A 25,009-nucleotide genomic window follows, 5' to 3' on the forward strand; every position below is an offset into this window, starting at 1 on the left:
GAAGAAGTCTCCTGGCCCTTGTTTATTTCAGTCACCTCCTCCTCACAGTCCCGGGTGCCATTTTCCAGGAAGCAGCAGGGTGATACTCGACAAAGGGGGATTTCTCACCATCAACAACAGGTAATTAAAGAAAAAGCTATTAACAACAGGTGATTACAACATGAAATTATTAACAACAAATAGTTAAAACTCCAACTTAGCAGCAATTGGTTTAACCTGTTAACTCTGCAACTTTAAAAAAAAAATAGACAACTGTTCTACTCATAACAGTGTGCACTCAGCCACCAGAGGGACTGAGTAAAATGCGTTAGCAATGTCAGTTGTGGCAAACCATTTGGATGCTTTTGACTCCAGCTCATATTGGAGTTCCAGTATGTCTGGTACAGCAGCACTTATAGGTGGCATGACTTCATTCAGGCCCTGGTAGTCTGCTATCAGCCTGCATTCCCCATTTGACTTCCACACTGCTCATATGGGACTGTTGAAGGGTGAGGGTGTTCTGCTGATTACTCCTTGGCTCTCCAGTCAATGAATTAGTTCATGGATAGGAGTTACAGAGTCTTGGTTTGTGCAACACTGCCACCAGTGCACTGTCCTGGTAGCAATTGGTACTTGTTGGTCTTCCACCTGCAGCAATCCTACAATGAAGGGATCTTCCCCCTGTCACTCCAGAGATCCAGACAGGTTCTGCACTCTTGGGCCTTGATGGCATAAGTGTACACTGTGCACCGATATCTACTAAAGTTTTATACTTTTGTGGACTCAGTGCCTGGCACATTGCCTAAAGTGATGAACTTCACCTTGGTCAGACCCAATACACATGGTGAAGCAGGTTGTTCCCCTGCAGGCCATGGAGGTCCATGGGGATGCAAGAATACACCCACAGCCTGTGGAGGAGACCCACACTGGAGCAAATGGGTAAATGAGAGTAGGCTGTGAGCCTGTGGGAGGCCTGTGGAAAGAAGCCCACACCAGAGCAGCCTGTCCTTGAAGGACTGCATCCCATAAGAGAGTGACCCATGCTGCAGCAGTTTGGGAAGGATTCAGACAAGCAAGGGGCAGTTATAGAACCCTTTGTAGGTGATTTAAAAGAGCTGATCAAGCAGCTCCTGCCATCTTGCCAGCTTTTCAGGGAAGCAAGGTGTGGTCACAGGGTCATTTGCAGGAGATTTAAAGGGTTCTAGGGAGTGTGGTATGGCAGTTTGCATGGCAGCAGGAGCAGGAAGGGCACAACCCGCTCCTGGTGGTGGGCTGTTACCGGGCTTGCAAGGGTCTTTCAGGGTGAAGAGATAGATGAGAATCTTGATCTCATGATCAGAAGGCTGGATTTATTATTTTATTATATAAGTTATATTATTAATATACTAAAAGGAATAGAGAGAAAAATTCAGAAGCTGCTAAGCTAAGAATAGAAAAGGAATGAATAACAACAGAGCTCTCTATGATCTGTCCCAGAGAAAGCTTGTCTTTGATTGGCCCTTAATTGTAAACATGGAACATGGGCCAATCACAGGTGCACCTGTTACATTCCACAGCAGCAGATAACTATTGTTTACATTCTCTTTCTGGGGCCTCAGCTTCCCAGAAGAAGGAAAAATCCTAAAGAAAGTATTTTCCACAAAAGATGTCTGTGACATTACACCCTTTTAAATTCTAATAAATTAAAAAGAAAAAATGCTGATGTGGAATGAACAGGGAATTTCTTCACCTGTAGAACATACAATACTAACATATCACTAAAACAATCACACAATCTAAGAAAATGCAAAAAACAACGCAAAGAAAATTCAAGTCCAAGCAGCTGAGTTTCAGGAACAGTCCATGGGGTGAAGATCTTCCTCTTGGACATATCTGAAAGTCCTTTTTGGTCCTGAAACAGGCTTGCTGCAGAAAAAGTCCATCAATAGCTATCAAAAACCATTGACAGTCATAAAACAATTTCAAACAGTTTGAAACAACTTCTGGAATGTCCTTTTCTGGCCCTTCAATGCTTCAATGCTTCAGAGCTGCTGCCAGCTATTTCAATATTTTTTTATTTAATTTAATTTTTTTTTTTTTTTTTTTTTTTTTTTTTGGGGTCGAAAAGAGCAGCAGCAGCAGAGCAGAGCCAGAGAAAGGCACTGGGAAGCCCTGGCCCATGTACGGACCAGGAACCCCAAAGCTGGCCCACAAAAGGCAGGCCAGGACCGGTAGGGGAAACCACAACCCCCAAAGCCATCAGAAAGCCAGGCAGTGGGCCCGGCCCAGGGACTTCCTGAGCCCAACAGCCCAGGCCAAACCCACGAAGCAGGCTCTGCATTCCCACAGGCCTGCACCCTGCTGCCAGTACAATGGCAGCATGGGTGGTGAGACGCTTCCTTTCCCCAAAACCACTGAGGCATGCCAGCAGTGAGGGAATAGAAGCAGCCCCAAAAATCCTCATCTTGGATCTAGGAATGTTTGTTTCCCACAGCAAAGAAGCCATGATCTCCTCCAACTGTGCCCTCTGCCTCTGCAATGCAAATGGAACAGGTGTGTCTCCCATCTGCCTCACGGCACCACCCCCACCAGGCTGGGGACCAAAGGCAGAACTTTCGGCAGAACACACCCGGCCCCTCGCCGCTAGGGCACAAGAGGGCCGGCAGAGATGGCAACCTCCATGGGGCAGCAACTGACCAAACCAGCCCCCAACCCGCCGAGAATGCTGATCTGGAAAGCAGGCAGGCGGGCTGCCCCCCCCCCCCCCCCCCAGCTGTTGGGCCATGCCGGCTCCACAGAAGGAGCAGCTGAAGCCCTCTTCCCCTGTCCCAGCTCCTCCCACAGGGGCAGCCCCGGGACAACCCGAAAAACTTGGGGGGGGAAATCCCGCTGGTTGCAGGAACTGCCGTGACAGCTGCTGCCGAGAACGGCGAGACCGCAGGCTTCTCTGCCTCTGCGGGAGAGCTTGCCGGGCACGGCGCGGGGTCGGCAGCATTGTCAGCATTGTCCTGAACAGGGACTGGCTTGGCTTGAGGTGGCTGCGGAGGCGCAGTCGCAATCTCCAGCGGAGTGCACACGGACAGCAGCGGAGCCAACACAGGCAGCACTGGAGCCGGGAGAAGCAGTGGCGGAGGATCGCTGTTGCTTAGCAACATCGGCGCAGGCGGGGAAGCCGGCGGAGGCGGGATCGCCCGGGGAGGCGGCCGCACTCGTGGGGTGGGCTGAAGTGGCAGGACAGCCAGGGGGGGCGGCGCCGAGTCGCTGTTGTCGCTGAGGGTGTCGCCTAGCAACACAGGTGCAAGAAGCGGTGTTTCTGACCTCTCAGGCGCAGACGGGATCGTGCGGGGAGGCAGCCACGGCGCTGGCAGGGGCGGGGGGGCCTTGGGGTCCAGTGCCACCCCCATCTCTGAGCAGGGTGGGGTCCGAGAGGCCGGCTGCGGCGGGGCCGCCCACTCCCATCCCCCCGGAGAGAGAGAAGGGGGGGGGAAGAGACTGCTCCATCTGAGCACGCTCCAAGGACGCAGTAAAAAAAACTTCTTCAGCTTGGGGCGGAGTTTCACCCCACCCTCCCCCCCCGCCGGGAAGCTGGGGGGGCTGGGAAGCAGCAACTCATCCCCCTCCAAAGGGTCTTCTCCCGCTGGGGACGGGGGCCACGGAGCAAGCCCATTGCAGTTAGCAATCCATGGAAAAACAGCTGCGCTCCACTTCAAAACTGGGAAGAGCTTTCTAAGTGCTGGGTAGATGCCGGGGCAGCCACACCCCTGGTCCCAAACGAATTGGAAAATGAAGTCCATGCACTCCCATACGAAAACATCCAGAGCATATAGCACATTAGTAAAGAACCCAAAAAACTTTGCCCATCGAAAAAACTCATAGAGATCTGTCTCTGACAGGAAAAGTCCATCCTCTTCATCCCATTTTTGCCAGAGGGCAATAAGTTTCTCCTCTGAAGGAGAAAATTGAACCTCATCCTCTAAAGGGGACATCCCCCATATGAACAGCCACAAACTACGAAAGGCTGCATCTTCAGGAAGGGAAAAGCCAACAGTACCTTTTGAAAGAGTCCAGCATGCTCTGGCCAGCTCCACGGTGCTGCTGCTCTTTCCGAACATCTTCCTGGAGGTTCTTCAGATGGTTCACTCTGTGGTCAGCCTTGCTGTGAACTCTGTCCAAATCAGGATCTTCAGTTCTTCATCTCCTGGCTAGAATCCACTTCTGTGGTCACTTGTGAAGCAACCATCAATGCTGCCTTCGGGGTTTACCCAGTGCAGCTCTTGCTCCTCTGGTCTCATCAAATTGATTTTGCTCTTACAACGAGGGGTTCACCAGTTGTTGCAAGGCTTGCAAGGGTCTTTCAGGGTGAAGAGATAGACGAGAATCTTGATCTCATGATCAGAAGGCTGGATTTATTATTTTATGATATAAGTTACATTATTACTATACTAAAAGGAATACAGAGAAAAATTCAGAAGCTGCTAAGCTAAGAATAGAAAAGGAATGAATAACAATGGAGCTCTCTCTGATCTGTCCCAGAGAAAGCTTGTCTTTGATTGGCCCTTAATTGTAAACATGGAACATGGGCCAATCACAGGTGCACCTGTTACATTCCACAGCAGCAGATAACAATTGTTTACATTCTCTTTCTGGGGCCTCAGCTTCCCAGAAGAAGGAAAAATCCTAAAGAAAGTATTTTCCACAAAAGATGTCTGTGACAGTGGGCTGTGTTAGGTGGGTGTAGTGTTTTGACTTTTTTTTTTTTTTTTTTCCTCGTTGGGTTATTTTCTTTTTCCTCAACTTGGCTAGATTCAGCAATGGTTTACAGCCATTGTTGCTGCTGCCAGCAAGAATGTGCTAATATGAACAGAACCCCCCAAGGAGCACACAGCTATCCAGGTCACTGGCTGCAGAGAGTGAGCCTGGTGTTAGTACCAGAGGACAGTGTAAAAGACACTTGGATGCGGTATGAGCAAGTGAATCATCTGCTCTGTCTAACGGCTGAGTTTAAAGAAGTGGAAAGGCTAAGGAGTATTAGGAAGAGTGAAAGATAAATAGATTGGAGTTACACCCTTCCAACCCTGAGAGGAGTTCAGCATGAGTCAGAGAAGCCCTGACCTTATTGCCACAAGGCAAAAGGAGGCCAAGTAGATGAGGGGAAGGGAAATGGGTCCCTGCTTGGAGAGGCAAAATATTCCCCTCCTGACTCCCTTCACTTTCCCAGATGCCCTTACAGAAGAGGTATGAGGCCCTGGATCTAGAGGGTCAGGCAGATGACACTAGAGAAAAAAATCTGTTTGGAGGGTCTCCCAGTTGCACTCCATCTATCAAACAGATCACAGCCTCAGGTATTAGGAAGAAAAGAAGGGTAGTTGTACTAGGTGACACCCTTCTGAGAGGAACTGAGGATCCTCTATGTTGACCAGACCCATCCCACAGAGAGGCCTGCTGCCTCCCTGGGGCACAGGTATGGGATATCATCAGGAGACTCCCTGCACTAATGTGGCCCTCTGATTATTATTCACTGCTGGTTGTCCAGGTTGGCAGGTTGGTTGACAAGAAGGATACCAGGGTAATTAAAAAGGACTTTGAGGCTCTGGGTCAATTTGTTGATGGGACAGGAGTACAGGTGGTGTTCTGCTCAGTTCTCTCAGTAGCAGAGATGAATGATGAAAGGAACAGGAAAACCCATGTTATCAATAAGTGGCTTAAGAACTGGTGCCATCAGCACGATTTTGCTTTTTTGATCATGGGACAATTTTTTTGATACCAGGCCTGCTAGAGTCAGATGGGCTTATCTATCTAGCAAGGGCAAAAGGATTTTAGCCCATGAGTTGGCAGGGCTGATTGAGAGGGCTTTAAACTAGGTTTGAAGGGGGAAGGGGATAAGACCAGACTCTCCAGAGATGAGCCTAAGGGTAGTAAGCCAGAGTCAGGGGTGAAGTCAGCAGTGTCACAGACATCTTTTTGTGAAAATCCTTTTCTTTAGGATTTTTCTCTTCTGAGGAGCTGAGGCCTCAGAAACAAAATGTAAACAATGGTTATCTGCTGCTGTGGAATGCATCAGGTGGATCCGTGATTGGTCTCCTGTGGATGTTTTGATTTAGTGACCAGTCACGGCAGAGCTGGCTCTCACTCTCTGTCGGAGCCAGCTGCCTTTGTTATCATTCTATTCTATTCTATTCTATTCTATTCTATTCTATTCTATTCTATTCTTAGCTAGCCTTCTGAGGAAACCTTTCCTTCTATTTCTGTTTAGTTAGTTATAATGTAATATATATATATCATAAAATGATAAATCAAGCCTTCTGAACATGGAGTCAACATTCTCGTCTCTTCCCTCATCCAAGAACCCTTGTGACCACTGTCACACAGCAGCCCAGCTGAAGTGCATGTACACTAATGGCCACAGCATGGGTAACAAACAAGAGGAAGTGGAAGTCATTGTACAGAAGGAAAGCCATGATGTAGTCACCATCATGGAAACATGGTGGGATGACTCGCATGACTGGAGTGCTGCAGTGGATGTCTACATGATCTTCAGAAGAGACCTGTGAGGTAGGAAAGGTGGAAGGGTGGCTCTGTATGTTAGGCAGGCTCTTGACACTATAGAACTTGAGGTTAATGACAATAAGTTTGAGTGCCTATGGGTAAGAATTAGGGGAAAGGCCAACAAGACTGACATCCTGGTGGAAGTTTGTTGTAGACCACCCAATCAGGATGAAGAGGTGGATGAATTATTCTATAAGCACCTGGAGGATGTTTCAAAATTGGCAGACCTCGTTCTTGTGGGAGATTTTAAACTGCCAGATGTCTGCTGGCAACTCAACACAGCCGAGAAGAAGCAGTCTAGGAGATTCTTAGAGTGTATGGAGTACAGCTTCTTGTTGCAGCTGGTGAGCCAACCTACCAGGGGTGAGGCTCCACTAGACCTGCTGTTTACAGAGAAGGGCTGGTGGGAGATGTGGTGGTCGGAGGCTATCTGGAGTACAGTGACAATGAAATAATAGTTTTTAATATTTGGTGAAACAAGGAGGGACATCAACAAAGCTTCTACACTGGACTTCCAGACGGCAGATTTTGGCTTATTCTCAATGCTGATTTGGACAGTACCTTGGGAAACAGCCCTTAAAAACAAAGGAGTCTAGGAAGTATGGACATACTTCAAGAAAGAAATCTTGAAGGCACTGGAGCAGACTGTCCCTATGTGCCAAAAAATGAGCTGGCAGGGAAGACAACCAGCTTGGCCAGGCAGAAAGCTTTTGAAGGAACTCAGGGAAAAAAGACAGTGTATTGAGACAGAGTAGAAATCCATTTTGATTTAGGAAAATGTACATCTTTGAATTAAGTCTGCAGCTTGCAAACACAACTGTTTGGTCTAACTGCCTGTTCTCGCAAAAAAACCTATGCTTGAAGAAACTGCTTCAGCAAAGGACAGAGATAAAGGGGGGAGCCCCTGAACTTTGAAACAGACGAAGAGAGACTGTGGGAGACAGGGTAGGGTGACTCAGGAGTTCTTTCTGTACTTTCTGATAAAAAAACTAGCTTCAAGGGTAACTAGCTACAAGGGTAACTAGCTGCAAGTGTAATGCAAAATCAGTAAAATTAATATGTATGAACCTATTGTGAAATGCCATGCATATGGATTAGTAAGGGAGATAAAAAGGATCTGGAGTTCCCAGAGGTATGCATGTCTTTTAAGAGGAGCAGTCCCCACATGCTCCAGCGCTGTAATAAACATACTGACTTTACAAGTTTTACAAAGTTGTGGAGTTTGTTTTCTTTTTCCGTAATTCAGTATCACTTTTGGAAAAAGGGGCAGGCAACTCAGGAAGTGTTTAGGATGTCATTAGGTCATGCAGAAAGAAAATTAGAGAGGTAAATGCTCAATTAAAACTTAATCTGGTCACTTCTGTGAAGGATAATGAAAAATGTTTTTATAAATACATTAATAATAAAAGGAGGGGAAAGGCAAACCTCTATTCTTTATTGGATGCAGGGGGAAATATATTTACCAAAGATAAGGAAAAAGCTGAGGTACTTAACACCTTCTTTGCCTCAGTTTTCAACAATAAAACAGGCTGTCCTCAGGACAACTGGCCTCCTGAGCTAGTAGATGAGGACAGGGAGCAGAATAGCCCCCCTGTAATTCAGGAGGAAGCACTTAGTGACCTGCTGGGCCACTTAGATGATCACAAGTCTATGGGACCTGTGGAGAGCCTGGTTCAAGCATGGCTTAAAGAAAGAGGCCATGAAGGTATACAGCTGATGGGAAAGTAAAAGGTAGCTGTAAAGCAGCATTTCCCAGGCTTGATTCTGTAAATAATTAGGTTCTCAGGTAATTTTATAAACAATAAGATTCTCAGACAATCTTCTCATAACAGGCAAACATTCTGTCCTTGGCTGCTACTGGGAACAGATAGCTGCTACTGGGAACAGATAGCTGCTCTGGGAACAGATATGAAGGTTTTGAGAACTTTTCATATCACAGTGAGAACACTGAGCCTGTTTTCAATAAGCAAACCACAGGTATTGTAAACAAAAGGAGGGGTTAGAGTTTTCTCTGTAGCCTATCGTGAGCTTGAAATTTGCAATATGCATGAAGTCAATTAACACTGTTATAAAAGGTGGCTGATTTGATCAATAAATCGGAGTCGATGCTGATCAACAAAGATGGGTCATCTCCCTTCGCTTTTAACATAATGGTGACCTCGATGTGATACGGCAATGCACCACGAAGAAGCGAAGAAACAGGTCAGGTCCTAAGCAGCGGGACGGCAGAAACACAAAAAGAAGCTGAAGACGTGTCGTGCCTCAGGTGATCGTAAAGGCGAGCCTGACTGATACGTGCTGCCGCGACCTTGAAGAGGCTGCATTCAGTGCTCATTAATTAGGTATGGAAAGGCAAGCAGCATATGAATTATTGACTGCCTTTTTACAAAAAAGGCAAGTTAAGGGGGTAGATTTGCAGAAGGATTTACAAGGACTTTTAGATGATGGCTATGCTAGAGGGGTTTTCCATAACCCCCATACGGTTTACGAGTTAACGGAATGGCGCAAATTCGGTGATTTATTATGGGAGGCTACTTTAGATGGTGATAAAACTGCCAAGAAGTTAGGTAAATTATGACGCGTTGTTCGTAATGAATTACTGCAGTTTCAGGCCGAAAAAGAGGCTGCCCAGCAGGCTAACGCCGCTCAGGGGTGTAATAAAGGATACGATCCGGACCGGGGATTACCATTGGCCCCTGCAATGAGGACGGTTTTATTACCGGCTTCGCCGCCCTCTTTAGTGAGCCAGGCTACACAGAGTTCTTTTGAGGCTTCCACACCCCCTGAACAACAGCAGCCATGGCCAGGACCCCCCGATCAGCTCCCGAAAATCAATCAGCCGATCCCTGGGGCAGAAAACGACATAGTGGGGGCTATTATAATGGAAGCTGGCCTGAAATGCTGCACTTGCCATGCTATGAATAAGCGGGAGGGGGAGCTTATCAGCACTGCTACTCAGCCGGCTTGTCCTGTTGTATCCGCGGCGCAGGAGGGAGGCAGCATGCAGGCTCCTATTACAGATTTTGATTTGAAATTGCTGTCCCAACTGAGATCTACTGTTAGTCAGTTTGAAGTGAAAAGTGATACAGCCAAACAAATGTTAGATTATATTTTTGACGCCAATCTTCTCCTTCTGGAGAATGATTGTCATGAGATAACTAAATCGATCTTATCTCAGCCTCAGCAATTGTTATCTAATGCTCATTGGCAAGGGCTTGTAAATGAATACGTAGCACAATTAGGCTTAGGGACCTCTCAGAATCAGGTATTAGCTGCCTTTGCACCTCCTCAAGTGCCAGTTGCATCGGCACCAGCAAATGGAAGAGGCCGCATGAAATGTTACCGATGCGGAGGCATGGGTCACAGGCCCCGGGAATGCCAGGCTGCAGGACTCTGGTGCCGGCGATGTCGTTCGGACACTCATAATACGAGCGCTTGCAGACGGAAGTCAGGAGACTTCCCCGGGAGTACGAACTGCAGTGACCAGGCACCAGCAGAAGTCGTTGCTGCAGCATCAGTACCCTCTCCTGTCTCCAACCTGACACCACAGGGAGCAGCCGTGGCGAGCAACCGCCTGAAATACTGCACCGCAGTGGCGGTAGCGGAGGCAGTGGCGGGGAAGCCAAGCTGAGCCGCCGCGGGAACTGAGCCGCCACCGCGGGGGGAGCCACGGGTACAGTGGTGTCTGCAGCGCACACTGTGATTCAGCCCGCCGGCGAATCTTGCGAAACAAAAAGCCCAGCGCGGGGGGGGATTTTTCACCCGCTCCGACACAAGCGCCGCAGGACCAGAGCACTTTTACAGCGGGAGCGCTTCTCCCTCCGCCCCACAGCCGGCAAAAGCTTCAGTGTAAGACCTAACAGCATAATAAATGTGATTCCTGTCAACAAAAGAAAAGATCCCTGCTGCAAATGGGAAACCAGTGATAATAAACAAACGACACCAAAGGCTATCAGGACGTTTTCCACCTAAGTCAAAGGGACTTTTGTTCTTCCCAGCAGACTGTGAAACAGAAATCAGCGTAAATGAATACGGGAGTCAAATTTTGGTTGATTTTGGCTCAGCATTGATTATGCTGTCTTGAAATCACCTGTATTAACACAGACTTTAAACATCAGAAGCATAGACTTTAATCAGTGGAACATCAGACTCCAAAACTGTATTTTGAAAAATTTAAAAATGTAAAGATGTGTTGGATTGGTTGTATGAGTGAGATTGTATGAGTGTGCTTTTTGGTATAAATGCTGCAGCAAAAATGTGAAAAAAGTTGTTTTAGCTTAGTATTTTAGAATCAGGCCTGTAAGTAAGTTATAGTAAATGCTATATTTTATTTTTATAAGTTTTATTTGTTGTTAAGTAGTTGAAGTTGGATTGTCTATTAAGTGCCATTAAATATTAAATACTGTTAAGAATAAATTATATTAGGTTTAAGTTAAGTTAGATTCTGTTAAGTTTGAATTATATTTGGTTTAAGTTGTGTAGAATTTAAAGTCAGATGATTTTGTTAAAGTTTTATTAGATTTAAGTGATTTTACATTATTTACAAATAAGTCTGTTAAGTTTAAATATTTTAAGTGCTTTAAGTGCTGTTAAGTTTGATTTATGCTAGATGTTTATTTTATGATTTGCATTTGTTGGGAACCTTATAGAGATACTGAGTGTGCTTTTAAATGCTTTTACTTATTTTACCTTGTCTTTGTAGTTGTATCCAAAATATGGTTGGTAGGATGATAGACAAAACTTGGCAAACTAACCTCCTTTCTGAAAAAGAAAAAAAAACTGGGTGAAGTGTGGAGAGCCTGGTTCAAGCATGGCTTAAAGAAAGAGGCCATGAAGGTATACAGCTGATGGGAAAGTAAAAGGTAGCTGTAAAGCAGCATTTCCCAGGCTTGATTCTGTAAATAATTAGGTTCTCAGGTAATTTTATAAACAATAAGATTCTCAGACAATCTTCTCATAACAGGCAAACATTCTGTCCTTGGCTGCTACTGGGAACAGATAGCTGCTACTGGGAACAGATAGCTGCTCTGGGAACAGATATGAAGGTTTTGAGAACTTTTCATATCACAGTGAGAACACTGAGCCTGTTTTCAATAAACAAACCACAGGTATTGTAAACAAAAGGAGGGGTTAGAGTTTTCTCTGTAGCCTATCGTGAGCTTGAAATTTGCAATATGCATGAAGTCAATTAACACTGTTATAAAAGGTGGCTGATTTGATCAATAAATCGGAGTCGATGCTGATCAACAAAGATGGGTTGTCTCCCTTCGCTTTCAACAGGGACCAGATGGGATCCATCCTAGGGTGATGAGGGAGCTGGCAGAACAGCTCATCAAGCCGCTCTCCACCATTTATCATCAGTCCTGGCTCACTGGGGAGGTCCCAGATGACTGAAAGCTGGCCAATGTGATGCCCATCCATAAGAAAGGCCAGAAGGAGGATCTGGGAACTACAGACCTGTCATCCTGACCTTGGTGCTTGGCAAGGTTATGGAATAGATCATCTTGAGTCTGATCACACAGCACCTACAGGACAATTGGGGGATCAGACCCAGCCTGCATGGATTAAAGAGGGACAGGTCCTGCCTGACCAACCTGATCTCCTTTTATGACCAGGTTACCCACCTGGTGGATTCTCGGAGTCACTGTGGTCAAGATGACCCTGAGGTGTTAGAAAGTCTCTTTTTCCCAGCCCTGCAATTGAAGGAGTCAGGATTCCTTGGCTCTGGTTTTCAAGGTTGTTTATTTTCTCTTATCTAATGCATTCTTTTTCTGACCTGCTGAGGTCTGTCTAGCAGGTCGGTCTGTGGCACACTGCACGCCCCTGAGGTGGTGTTAGTTTTTTTATACTAAGAACTACATGTACTTTATTTACAATAATTTTCCAATACCTATCACCTATGTTAGTCCGTCTCTACTCTAAACCAATTCAAAAGTGCCACCATCACCCAGAAGATGGAGGCTAAGAAGAAGAAAGAGGAAGAACAAGGCACACACAAATCCCTCCATCTTGGCTACTGAACCTTTATTCTAAAACCCCAAAATTGTACTTTTCCACCCTGTGACAAACTAACTATCATTCTACTTAAACTCTTGTGGCTTGTAAATCTTCACATAAAGTTGGTAATTTTCTCCATGGGTTAAAATCAAAGGCACAGGTGTCTTTGGCTTTGTGCCAAGGTCTCTGAGCTCCTAGCCAGGGGCTTGAGCCATCCAGGACAGCCAGAGGGATGTCCTGGGTTCCGACAGTGGATGAAGAGAAGGCTGTGGATGTAGTGTACCTGGATTTCAGTCTCCCATAGCATGTTCCCAGAAAAGATGGCAGCCCTTGGGTTGGACAGGGGTACTCTTCACTGGGTTAAGAACTGACTGGACAGCCAGGTCCAGAGAGTGGCAGTGAATGGTGCCACATCCAGTTGGTGGCCAGTCACTAGTGGTGTTCCCCAAGGATCAGTGTTGGGCCCAGTCTGTTTAATATCTTTATTGATGATCTGGATGAGGGGATCGAGTCTAAATTTGCAGATGACACCAAGCTGGGTGCGAGTGTCAATCTGTTGGAGGGTAGGAGGGCTCTACAGAGGGATCTGGACAGGCTGGATAGATGGGCTGAATCCAATGATATGAGGTTTAACAAGATCATATGCCAAGTTCTACATTTTGGCTACAACAACCCCCTGCAGCACTAGAGGCTGGGTACAGAGTGGCTGAACAGAAGCCAGGCAGAAAGAGATCTGGGGGTACTGATCAATGGCAGACTGAACATGAGCCAGCAGTGTCCACTTGGCTAAGAATACCAATGGGATCCTGGTCTGTATCAGAAATAGTGTAGCCAGCAGAACGAGGGAAGTGATTTTTCCACTGTACTCAACAATGGTTAGGCTACACCTTGAGTGCTGTGTCCAGTTCTGGGCCCCTCAGTTTAGGAAGGATGTTGAGATGCTGGAGCGTGTCCAGAGAAGGGCTGATGAAGGGTCTGGAACACAAATCCTATGAGGAGTGGCTGAGGTAATGGGGTTGTTTAACCTGGAGGAGGCTCAGGGGAGGCCTTATCCCTCTCTACAACTACCTGGAAGGAGGTTATAGCCAGGTGGAGGTCCGCCTCTTCTCCCAGGCAACTAGCAATAGACAGGAAGACACAGTCTTAAGCTGTGCATGGGGAGGTTTAGGTTGGACATTAGGAAGAAGTTCTTCACAGAAAAGGTGATAGGCATTGGAATGGGCTGCCCAGGGAGGTGCTGGAGTCACCATCCCTGGAGGTGTTTAAGACTGGGTGTGGCACCTAGTGCCATGGTCTGTCACAGACATATTTTGTGAAAAATCCTTTGCTAGGATTTTTTCTCCTGAGAAGCTGAGAAGCCTCAGAGGAAAAGAAAAACAATAATTATCTGCTGCTGTGGAATGCAACAGGTGCATCTTTGACTGGTCTCATGTGGTTGTTTTTAATTTATGGCTGATCACAGTCCAGATGTCTCAGACTCTCTGGTCAGTCACAAGATTTTATTATTATTCCTTTCTTTTCTTTGCTAGCCTTCTGATGAAATCCTTTCTTCTGTTCTTTTACTATAGTTTTAGAATATAATTTTCTTTTAATATAATATATATCATAAAATAATAAATCAGCCTTCTGAAACATGGAGTCAAGATTCTCATCTCTTCCCTCATCCCGGGACCCATGTGAACACCACCACAATGGTCTAGTTGACAAGGTGGTGTTACGTCATGGATTGGACTCAGTGATGTCAAAGGTCTTTTCCAACCTAGCTGATTCTGTGATTGTGTGACTGTTGCCTGAGGGATGGACTCAAGTTGCAACAGTTTGGAGGGAACTGTTGCTTATGAGATGGACTGATGTTGGAGATATTTGTGGAGAACTATCTCCCATGGGAGGGACCCTATGCTGGAGCAGGAGAAGGACTCTTCTCCCTGAGCAGCATGAGAAAAGCAGGTGATGAACTGACCATAAACCCCATTCTCCGTTGTAGTGGGTTGAACCTGTCCGGATGCCAGGCACCCACCAAAGCCACTTTTTTACTCTCCTCTGCAGCTGGACAGAGGAGAGAAAATTTAATGACAGGTTCACGGGTTGAGATAAGGACTGGGAGAGAGATCACTCATCAAATACTGTCACGAGAAAAACAGACTCATGTCGCTATAGGAAACGAAATAAAATACACGCACGCTGGAACCTCCAAGGTAAAAAAGAAGGGATGTTTATTTTCTGACTCCAACATTTATAGACTTCCAAAAGTGACAGTTGATTGGAGGATGAAAGTGCCACCTCTCCAATGACACTGGTGAAACCAACAGTCCATCAAATTTCCCCTCCTCCAGAAAATGTAAAACAGTAATTATTTACATAAAAGTGCGTGAGAAACTTCATTACAAGAATGTAAACATCAGAAGGCTTAGAAGAACATCGAAGAACAGGGTGACATCTCACCCTTTTTCCGTTTTAAAAAAGAAAAAAAGAAAAATTAACAATGTTAAAAGGAAATATTAACAATGTTCAGTGTCCACTCGTGGAGGAATCATTGGAGTGATCACTCATGTTGTCTGCATCTGAGTCATCACTCGATTGATCCACTTGATGACTTTTACTTTGGTCACGGTTTCCAGTTTGCCTGTCAGCTGGATTCTGTCTCTGTGGTTGCAGGTCAGGACAAACACACTTTGAAGGTACCCAGTGTACCCCAGTATCTGTGGATACACACGCATCCCCACGCCCCAAAGCGATAAGGTCATAGGGACCTTCCCGCTGTTTGGTGACTAAATTCCGCACCCAAACCTTCGCTCAAGGCTGATGTGTCTCATCCGCAGCCTGCAACGAAAGGTGATGATTCAAAATGACAGGATTATTTGAGTTCTGCGGCACAGTAAGATGGCGTACAAAGCTTTTGCCAACTGACTGTGTGGGGTTTCACCCCATATTCCCCATTTTTGTTTTTGAATGACCCACTTCAGAGTACCATGAAGGCATTCTACAATAGTTTGACCAGTCGGAGAATGAGGGATACCAAACTTGTGTGAGACACCCCACAACTGCAGGAACTGCCGCATCTTCTGCGATGTGTAAGCAGGACCATTGTCGATTTTCACAGCAGAAGGTATGCCCAGAACGACAAAGGCCTGCCTCCAGTGGGCAAGGACATTGCAGCCCTTTTCTCCAGTGTGAGCAGAAGCCCACATCGCAGAGGAGAACACGTCCACAGTGACATGCACATACTTGAGCCGGCCAAACATGGCAATCTGGGTGACATAAGTCTGCCAAAGCTCCAAGGCCCTAAGGCTTCTGGGGTTTACCCCTGCCGGCAAAGGCGCAGCAAGCGTGTGACAGTTGTCACACGACTTCACAATGTCACGAGCCTCAGTTGGCATCAACTGAAACTGCTTCTGCAAGGTATGTGCATTCTGGTGGAAAAACCCATGCAATGCATTGGCCTGCATGAGTGTGTCAGTCTGAGGTGCTACCCATGCTGGGTTAGCCCTCGTGTTACCTTCCACTACAAACCCTGGCAAATTGGTGTGACTCCTCACATGTAGAACATAGAATGGATGAACTCGGGCCTGAATGGCACACCACAAGGTCTTCAGTAAATGAAACAAGGCAGGATTACTGACCTCCTTCAAAACTGATCGACCCGACCCCTGTGCAATGTTGGCTACATAGGCAGAATCCATGACCAAATTGAAAGGTTCCTGGGAAAATTTCTCAAATGCTATGACAACAGCCTTCAATTCAACCAATTGGGCTGACCCATCCTCATGACCTTCCAGGATCTGCCACTCAGATCCATCCCTCCAAGTAACAATGGCCTTCCCTGTTTTCCCCAAACCGTCAGTGAAGACGGTGGGTCCTTGCACGGGGTTCCTGGCTATTTTTGGGCCGCAAAGAGATTTGTGTGAATTTCGCCACCTGCAGTAGCCTGTGGCTGGGCAGATGATAAGTGATCTGCCCTGAAAAGTTTTCCAGAGCACTTTGCAGGGACACACTGTTTGCAAAGCTCCAGTCAAAATCCTCCCGCTGTACTGGGAGTGTGATTTTTGCGGGATCCGCACCCATCAATTGCAAACACCATTGCTAGCATTTGATTATCAAGCGAGCAATTAGCTCAGACAATGCAGTTGCCATCTTCTGCAGCTGATGGGGCAAGAAAACCCATTCCAAGATGTGCAAGGAATCGGACCATTTGTCACTCCATTGGCCAATGATGCCTGTGGGATGCGAATCTTGAGTGGTAATGAACACAGTGACATCAACGGAGGGATCAATGCGATAAACCTGGAAAGCAGAAACAGCTCACTGAACCACCTCCAGCACCTGACATGCCTCAGGTGTCAATGTGCAAGGAGACTTTAAATCAGAGTCTCCTTTCAACAAATCATACAGAGGAGACAGTTGTGCGTTGGTCAGTCCCAAGTGCGGATGTAACCAAGTGATGACACCTACCAATTTCTGGGCATCATTCAGTGTCGTCACCGAATGCACAAATTGCACCTCCTGGTGTCGGATTGTCTGTTCCAGAATTTTGACCTCCAAATACTTCCAAGGAGGTTGTTGTTGAACCTTTTCTGGAGCCACCTGCAGCCCATGAGAATGCCCCCATCAAAAATCTGTCCCGATGCGCACCCCCCACGCGGACAGAACATCCCTTCTGCAGAGATTAGCAGGAGTTGAAGTAACATGAGGCCAAATTAAGGCCATCTGTCCCTCCAGGTTCGCGACCAGCACAGGCTGCTGGCTCACGTAGCATTACGCCGTTCCTCCCAATCCCATGACAGGCATCTCCACCAGATTCAGGGGCCACTCTGGGTGCCAGGTGGCAAGGGAGAGAACCGTGACATCCGTGCCACTGTCAAGAAACCTGTGGAGACAGATCTCCGTTGGATTGCGCCAGGTATGGACAGGGTACACAGCATCTCGGGATGTTCTTTGGTCAGGACAGTGGTCCAGTAAACTTGAGGTGGCCCGGTGGATCCAGAGCCACCATCTCCACAAGACCGGTCAACTGTCCTGTGAACAGAAGATTTAAAAGGCACAAGTTGAGCAATCCGCATCCCTTTTGGGATAGTGACGGGGGGGGGGGGCGGGGGGTGTGGGTGTGGAGACCGTGGCACAAATCTGTCCCGTGAAATCCGCATCAATAGGTCCCAAGTGCACAATGATGCCCTGAAGGGTGGCACTAGATCTCCCCATAAGGAGAGCACTCATGCCCTCACCCAAGGGACCAAAGGCATCCAGGGGGACCTTGTGTATTTTGCAAGATTCTAAGACAACTGTTGCTGCTGTGCAGACATCAATACCTGCTGAGCCGTGGGTGCTGGCTGCAAGCTGGCTAAGCTGACCTCCATCGGCTCCGGGGTCTGGAGAGAAGCTTGTGTCTGGGCACGTCTCCCCTTTGTTCTCTGCTTCCTGTTTTCCTGTTTCCTGAGCCTGGCAAAGCCTGGCCATTAACATGAACAGTTGCCTTACAGACATTTGCCATATGGTTTGGCCTTCCACACTGACCACACAAAAACATGGGAGTTGTGACCTTCTGTACCTTCTTTCCCTGTTTCTTGCTGGTCTGAGCATTCCCCTGCTGTCGCTGCCTGCCCTGTGGCACTGCCCAGACCAGCTGCACAGCAGTAGCCAAGGCAGCCATCTTCTGACCTGAGGTTCCTATCTTTGCACAGGTCTCTGCCATCTGGGAGACAGAAGGATCACCAGGAAGAGCCTCTATGATTCTCCTACAATCGGCATTGCAGTTACATCTCGCAAGGTGTGTAAGCACAAGCTTCCTTGCCTCAGGATCTCCTGTTGTAGTGTGTTCTGTTAGTTTGTTTAATTGCTCCCCCATTTTCTGTAATGGTTCTGCCCTCCCAGTTTTTCCTGCCTTAGCTTTGTCAGTTATTATGTTCCCATGGCAACTCCCGCCATGGTATTGTCTGTCATTTGGTTACCTTGGTTACTCCCGCCACAGTTATGTCAATCCTTGCTGTTATATGATTTCCCCTCCCCTGTGTTTCCTTATATGTGAATTTGTTCTCCTCCCTGGGCCCTGTCAATCACTCCCCACTCCTTCTAGTTTGCCAGAATCTTCTGTGCTTAGGGAGACTTGATTGGCTGTGGCTCCGGGGCCCCTCCTTTACATTGTTTCTATTGGGATTTTCCTCATGTCAGTTATCCTAAGTTCACTCCCCTACCTTCCCCTATTGGTCCTTTGTAAACCCCTCCCTGAGATCCCTCCTCCCCTTTATAACCCTGTTACACCTTTTGTTCTGGGCACACGCTGGTAGACACGTTAGATTCAACACCTGGGTGTCTGTCACTCCCTGGTTCTACAATAAATCTGACAAGTCTCCAGTGAGTGTCCGGACTCTTTACTCTCGTCGGCCAGCAGCGATTCCGTCCGCTGTGAGCACAGCCCGAAGCCTTCTGATGCCGAGGGGTGCTCACACATTTGCAGCTGGGTGTTTGGCCGCCCTCCTGCTAGCTGGACACCTGACTTTAAGGCCACACCTCGCTGCAATCTCCCACCTGCTTCTCCACAGAGGCAGTCAGCCTCCCTGCAAATTGTAGGAAAGACTCATCAGCCCCCTGGACAACAGTCTCAAATGACTGCTTTGGAGCAGCCAGTTCTATGGTCTGAACCAACACTGTCATGCCTACTGTCTGGCACTGGTCAAGCAAAAGGGGATCAAAGCCAACTTGCCCATTAGGACCAGCACAATTGCCTGTGCCCAACAGCACATCAGTGCTAATAACACGCCTGGGATCCTGCAGACTCAGCGTAGCATTCCATTCCACTGCCCTGGCTGAGTCCATTTAGACTGAAAAATGCCAAATTCTACAGGCGGAAAAAGAACACGAGCTGTAGAGTGGATGTCATAAGGCATCAGTAAATCAGCAGCAAGCACTTGAAGCAGCTGCATGACTTCAATAGACACTGACCATATGGTCCAACCTTATCACGGAGTTCCATCATAGCTTTCCATGATAAAGGTTGATAGGTGTTATGAGTCACACCCCTAAGTACAGGGAAAGCCTGGCAACCTCCTGGTAAGGTGGCAGCACCTGCTAAGTCCCGTCCCATGGGCCCCACAGGGATAGAGGCAGATGCCTGACTGGGAGGCAGCTCAACACCACCCAACATCACGCCCCCTGCAGCATCAGCAGGGCCAGAGGAGCCATCTCCACAATCCAGCAGATGCTGTGCGCAGGCACAATTAATCATTTCCTCGATCTTAGCTTTGACTTCTCGCCAGAACCGCCCATGTTCCCTCGGATGTACGGTCACCTAGCACGGAGGGAGTGTCCACAAGGCCGTCGAGGAAGGTCCACGGCCCCGGGAAACCACCGGTCTCCCACTGGCCGTGTCACCATTTGCGCTAAAAGTGAACACATCAGCGTCCTCTCGCGCCGCAGCCCCGGTATCCGCGGGAGGCAGGGGCGGCGAGGCCAAAACAGCCGCCGCGGGGCCCGTGCTCGCCGGCAGCCCAGCAGTGCTTTCCGCTGCAGCACGGGCAGAGGACGCCGCAGCAGCGGAAGCAGGTCCCGTCAGGGCTCAGAGATCCGGTGCGGATCGGAGCGAGACCTACACGAGGCCCCCCTCCCCCAGCACGGGGAAGGGATGGGGCGCGGAGAGAGAGACGCGGCTCGCGGAGCCGCGTCACCGCCCCGCGCCCCGGCCACGCAGGGCGGCACGGGGGCCTCCGGGACTGCCTCCAGGAGGGTCCCGCCCATGACGCGAAACCCCACAGCGGACACCGCCCCCCCCCGAGCGGAGCGGGGCGAGCTGCCCACCCACCGTGGCGGGGCCTGACGTAACATCGACCAATGCACCACCTCCGGCGGCTTCCACTGCCTGCGCATGCCCGGCAGGCTGTGCAGACTCAGAGGCGGTAGATACCACCCCCCCGAAGTCGAGGCCGGCATAGAAGCGGACGAACCCGCTCCCGCCACGCCCTGCGGGTATTTCGTGGAAACACCACAATTCTGACAAAGTTTTGTCACCGAATCAGACTCAAGCAGAGACGGAGGCTGAGCCAGGGACTCCTCGCAGCCCCCGAGCGCCGGGAAGGCACAAAGGGAAGGCGGTTCCCCCCCGTCCCACCGCCTCTGCCCCCCGCGGAGGGGCGGGGTTGGCCTAGCCGACTCCACAGGGCCCCCAGAAGCCCGCGGGACTCCGCCGACTCTCTGGCAGCTCGGAACCAGCTGGCCGGGAGTCCAATCCACCCCGGGGGAACAAACGTCACTATCCGAGACGGAAACGTCTCCCATTTCACCGTCCTGGGGGGGAGGGAAGGGTTCTGCTTTGCGCAGAAATTTGAATTCACCCTCCTAGGTGTCCAAGACGGAAGGGTCCCCCTGGGAACACCGAGAGCTACAAAACCCAAACCCCCATCAAACTTTTTCCATTGCACCAGCAACGATCCCACGTCTATACTACAATCATCAGAGAGAGCTTCCATGAGGTCTTCTCCCACGAGAGACCACGCCTCCCTGCAGAACGCTTCCTCAGGGTCTGAAAAAAACCCTTGCTCTCTGGCCCACAGAAATAATCTTTCAAAATCACTCCAGGAAAGGGAAGCCCGTTTCCGCTCCATGAGACCCTTCCAGAGATCCAAAACCAGGGAATCCTCCATGGAGATCACAGGGGATGCCACTATCACAAGGGCTGCAGGCAAAGTGCCAAATGGCTCGCAGTCACTGCGTCACAGCGGGGGGGGGGAGGGGGGGAGGGGTAAAACTCTATGACCTCATCCACTCATCCACAGCTGTCCCACACACGGCGGCCACCAGATGTCACTATAAGACACAAAATAAAATACACGCACGCTGGAACCTCCAAGGTAATAAAGAAGGGACGTTTATTTTCTGACTCCAACATTTATAGATTTTCAAAAGTGACAGTTGATTGGAGGATGAAAGTGCCACCTCTCCAATGACACTGGACAAACCAACAGTCCATCAAATTTCTCCTCTTCCAGAAAAGAATGTAAAACAGTAATTATTTACATAAAAGTGCATGAGAAACTTCATTACAAGAATGTAAACATCAAAAGGCTTAGAAGAACTTAGAAGAACAGGGCAACAGACTCTAATTAGTGATATGAACTGAATTTATTACTAACAAAATCAAAGCAGGATAACAAGACGTAAAATATACCCTTAAAAACACCTTCCTCCCACCCCTCCCTCCTTCCCAGCTCTACCTCCTACCCCAGCAATGCAGGGAGATAGGGAATGGGGGTTGATGCCTCAGGTTTTTATAATTTTCAGATTCTGTACTGCTTTAGTGTGTAGTTCCGAGCTTCATATTAAGGGACAGCAAGCTCTCTTCACAGAGTAGCTAGACAAAACTATTCCTTCTCTAGCTGGGGACCAAGGACAATCAATCCAAATTTCAGGCCCAAGAGCATAAACAACATGGACTGTAGACAGAAAACAAGAAGGATGGGACTTCATAACCTAAAGCTATAATTGGACAATTAACTCCAATATGCTAATGGAACAAAACTTATATGTCGGTTTCTCGGCTGTTTCAATGACCTGGAAAGGCCCGGGGTGGCCTTGGACAGCCCGCGCTTCAAAGGACAAGAAGAGGCTTCAGGTTCTTTCTCGGTCTCGGTGTTTATTAATTGTTTATCTAAAAGATTTTCTCTTGGCCCGACAGAGGTCTGCACAGCAAGCCAGCCATGAGCACACTGAGAGCCCCCGGCGCGGTCACCTATCTTTATACTCAAAATTACATATACAATATTTATCAATTTTCCCCAATACCTTTTACCCTTATTAACCAGTGCACTTCTAGTAATAACCAATCCCAAAGTGCCACCATCACCACAGAAGATGGAGGCCAAGAAGAAGAAGAAGAAGAACAGGATACACCCCAATTCCTCCATCTTACTTCTTTAGACCCCCCTGTACAGAAATCTTAAACCCTGTGTTTCACTCTAATTAACTTATCCCTTCACCATTTACCCAGTGAAATCCTCCTATCCTCATACAGGTGTCGTCTCCCGTGTAGGATCAAAGTCCAGCCACCAGACACTTCTGGCAATATTCCAGGACTCCCAAGCCCCCCAAGGGTGGTCTCGGTCACTCTGCACATCAGTCCTGAGGTGCTGAGATCCCACACTTATAAAAGCGAGAGATGTCGTGAATGGTCATCCATTTTGTGACTATTTTGGGTTCATCTTGGGTGTAGCCCTGGCTGGGCTCTTGTACTGCCCAAGGTGTATCCATTGAGGCCTTTTAATAAATACCTAGTTTATTCTTTAGCTCCATCTAGCCTCTGTTTTAGGTCAGCCTCAGTTCTATTTTGGGTCTATTCTGTGGAGACTGCATTTTCCAATAAAAATAAGGATATGAGAGGTGCTTGCCATGGGTAAATCCTGAGCAAGCTTTATTCTATCTCTTTGGATTCTGGCTTCACATCTGCCAGTATAGCCCTATTATATCTATTTATTTATTTTTGTCCTTTTTTGCCTCTATGCAGCAAACTATGGAACGGCACATTATTTCTGATTCTGACATACCATTGTTCTTGTTATGGAGACCAGATTTAGAGGTCACAGACTGTTACTCACTGTGTGTCCTCAACTGCTAATACGAAGGAACAGAGGGCCTTCAAACCTGATATGAACTAAATAAAAAGGAATGCATCTTATGGTATTTGTATCAAATGTGCAATACTATTCACTGCAAGGAAAAATTCAACTTGCTAATTTTTTTTTTTTTTCACACAAAAGCTCTGACAAATTAAACCTGTATAGGGAGTGAGGAAGATGGAGTGATCAACCAAGAGCTTCTAAGCATTACATCTTTGGAGTCCTGTATTCAAACAGAACTAAATATGCTGGACCGAGACCACAAGAAGCATTCAACCAAACTTTTGTAAATGTGTGTATCAATAGCTGCCTGCTAACACTTTCTGTTTCAGCTTCATCAGCTGTCTGGGGGGGAGATTGTTTGAAGTGGCAGGTCCACTTAGCTTTTGAGTCAGTGATGTCACGAAAATGTCGCATGCTAGTCTTTTTATGAGAACAAGGGTATGCAAAGAAAAAAACAATTTAGCTTAGAAAAAACAGAACCTTGAAAAAATTAACAAATGGAAGGAAAATTCTTTGGTACATCACCGCAGAAAATCCCCTTGTAAAATCTCAAAAAGATTTCCATAAATTACTTCTGATTACTTAATTACTTGTGAGAATGTGGAAAAATGAAATGAAAAACAGGGTAGGAGGGTAAAAATGTCAACAAAGTGAGCAAAAATAAATCACAGGACTCAAAGATCATGATTAAAATTGGTCTGAAAAAAGGATCCCTACAGAGTAAAAGATACTGCCTGACGAGTGCCATCTAATGCATCAGTCAATCTTAGATTCAGGCCAGTCATACACATCTGGCATGAAGGATTCATATTCATAGATCCAAACCTTTGATCGAATGTAACAGTTCTTGTCTGCAGGTTCAGGGTAATGGAAAGCCATGTTGTTTGCATACAAAAATTCCATAACCTGAAAAGTTAAATCACCATGCAGTTTGTGCCTTTTAATACAGTCACATAATACCTATGCTTCTACTGCAATATATTTAGGACTGACAAACTGGATAAAGACAAACACTAAAGTATTTTTACAATTCCTGAATGCCTTATCAGGGATCTGAAAACCTAATTTCAGAAATCAAAGGAGGATAATTTTGGCCCATCATCACTATAAAACTGAAGCATCCAACAAACTCAAATTTTTTATGATTGTCTCCTATTAAAGGCACAAAGAGCTGTGTTTTTTGTCCCCAAGCACCCAGTGTTCAAGAGTCATATTGTATAATTCAGCAGGTTAATGTACACATAAACCACTTTTAGTACAATCCACTTTTATGCTTCATACTCACCTTGACAGTGATATAAAGAGAAACTTCCCTAATATTAGACAGTGGAGGATAAAGTCTTCCGTGTGCAAGTTCTTCATCAGTCAACTGTTCTGTCAATGCCTGAGTAAGAAAAACAAAGTTTTATTTCATGCATCCCTAATGGGATCAATAACATGCTAAAAAACCCTAGAGAAACAAATTGCAATGGTTTTAATACCAGAGTGCTCTCAGAGAAGTAGTATAAGGTGGTCAAAATCTCAAACTTCTGAATGATCAACTTTTCAACCTGTGCTCTTCTTATCAGTGAATTCTGCTTGCAAGCATTTAGTAAGAAAAGGTCCTTTTTTTGGAGGCTGAACTCCCCATAACCATGGGAGTTTATAAGAGTGCAGCAATGCCTGCGGGGCAATCCAGGGTATTGTATCTGACTGAACTGGAGTTCATTTCCCATAGCAGCCCTCACATTACTGTGCTTTGCACTTGTAGCTAGAAAGGTGTTGACAACACATCAGTGTTTTGGCTACTGCTGAGCAGCGCTGGCACAGCATCAGTGCTGTCTTTCAACATACCCCCATTAGGGGCTGGGAGGTGGCAAGATCCTAGGAGGGGACACAACTAGGCCAGCTGACCCAAACTGATGAAAGGG

The sequence above is a fragment of the Ammospiza nelsoni genome, chromosome W, assembly GCF_027579445.1.
Source record: "Ammospiza nelsoni isolate bAmmNel1 chromosome W, bAmmNel1.pri, whole genome shotgun sequence".
Lineage (NCBI taxonomy): Eukaryota > Metazoa > Chordata > Aves > Passeriformes > Passerellidae > Ammospiza > Ammospiza nelsoni.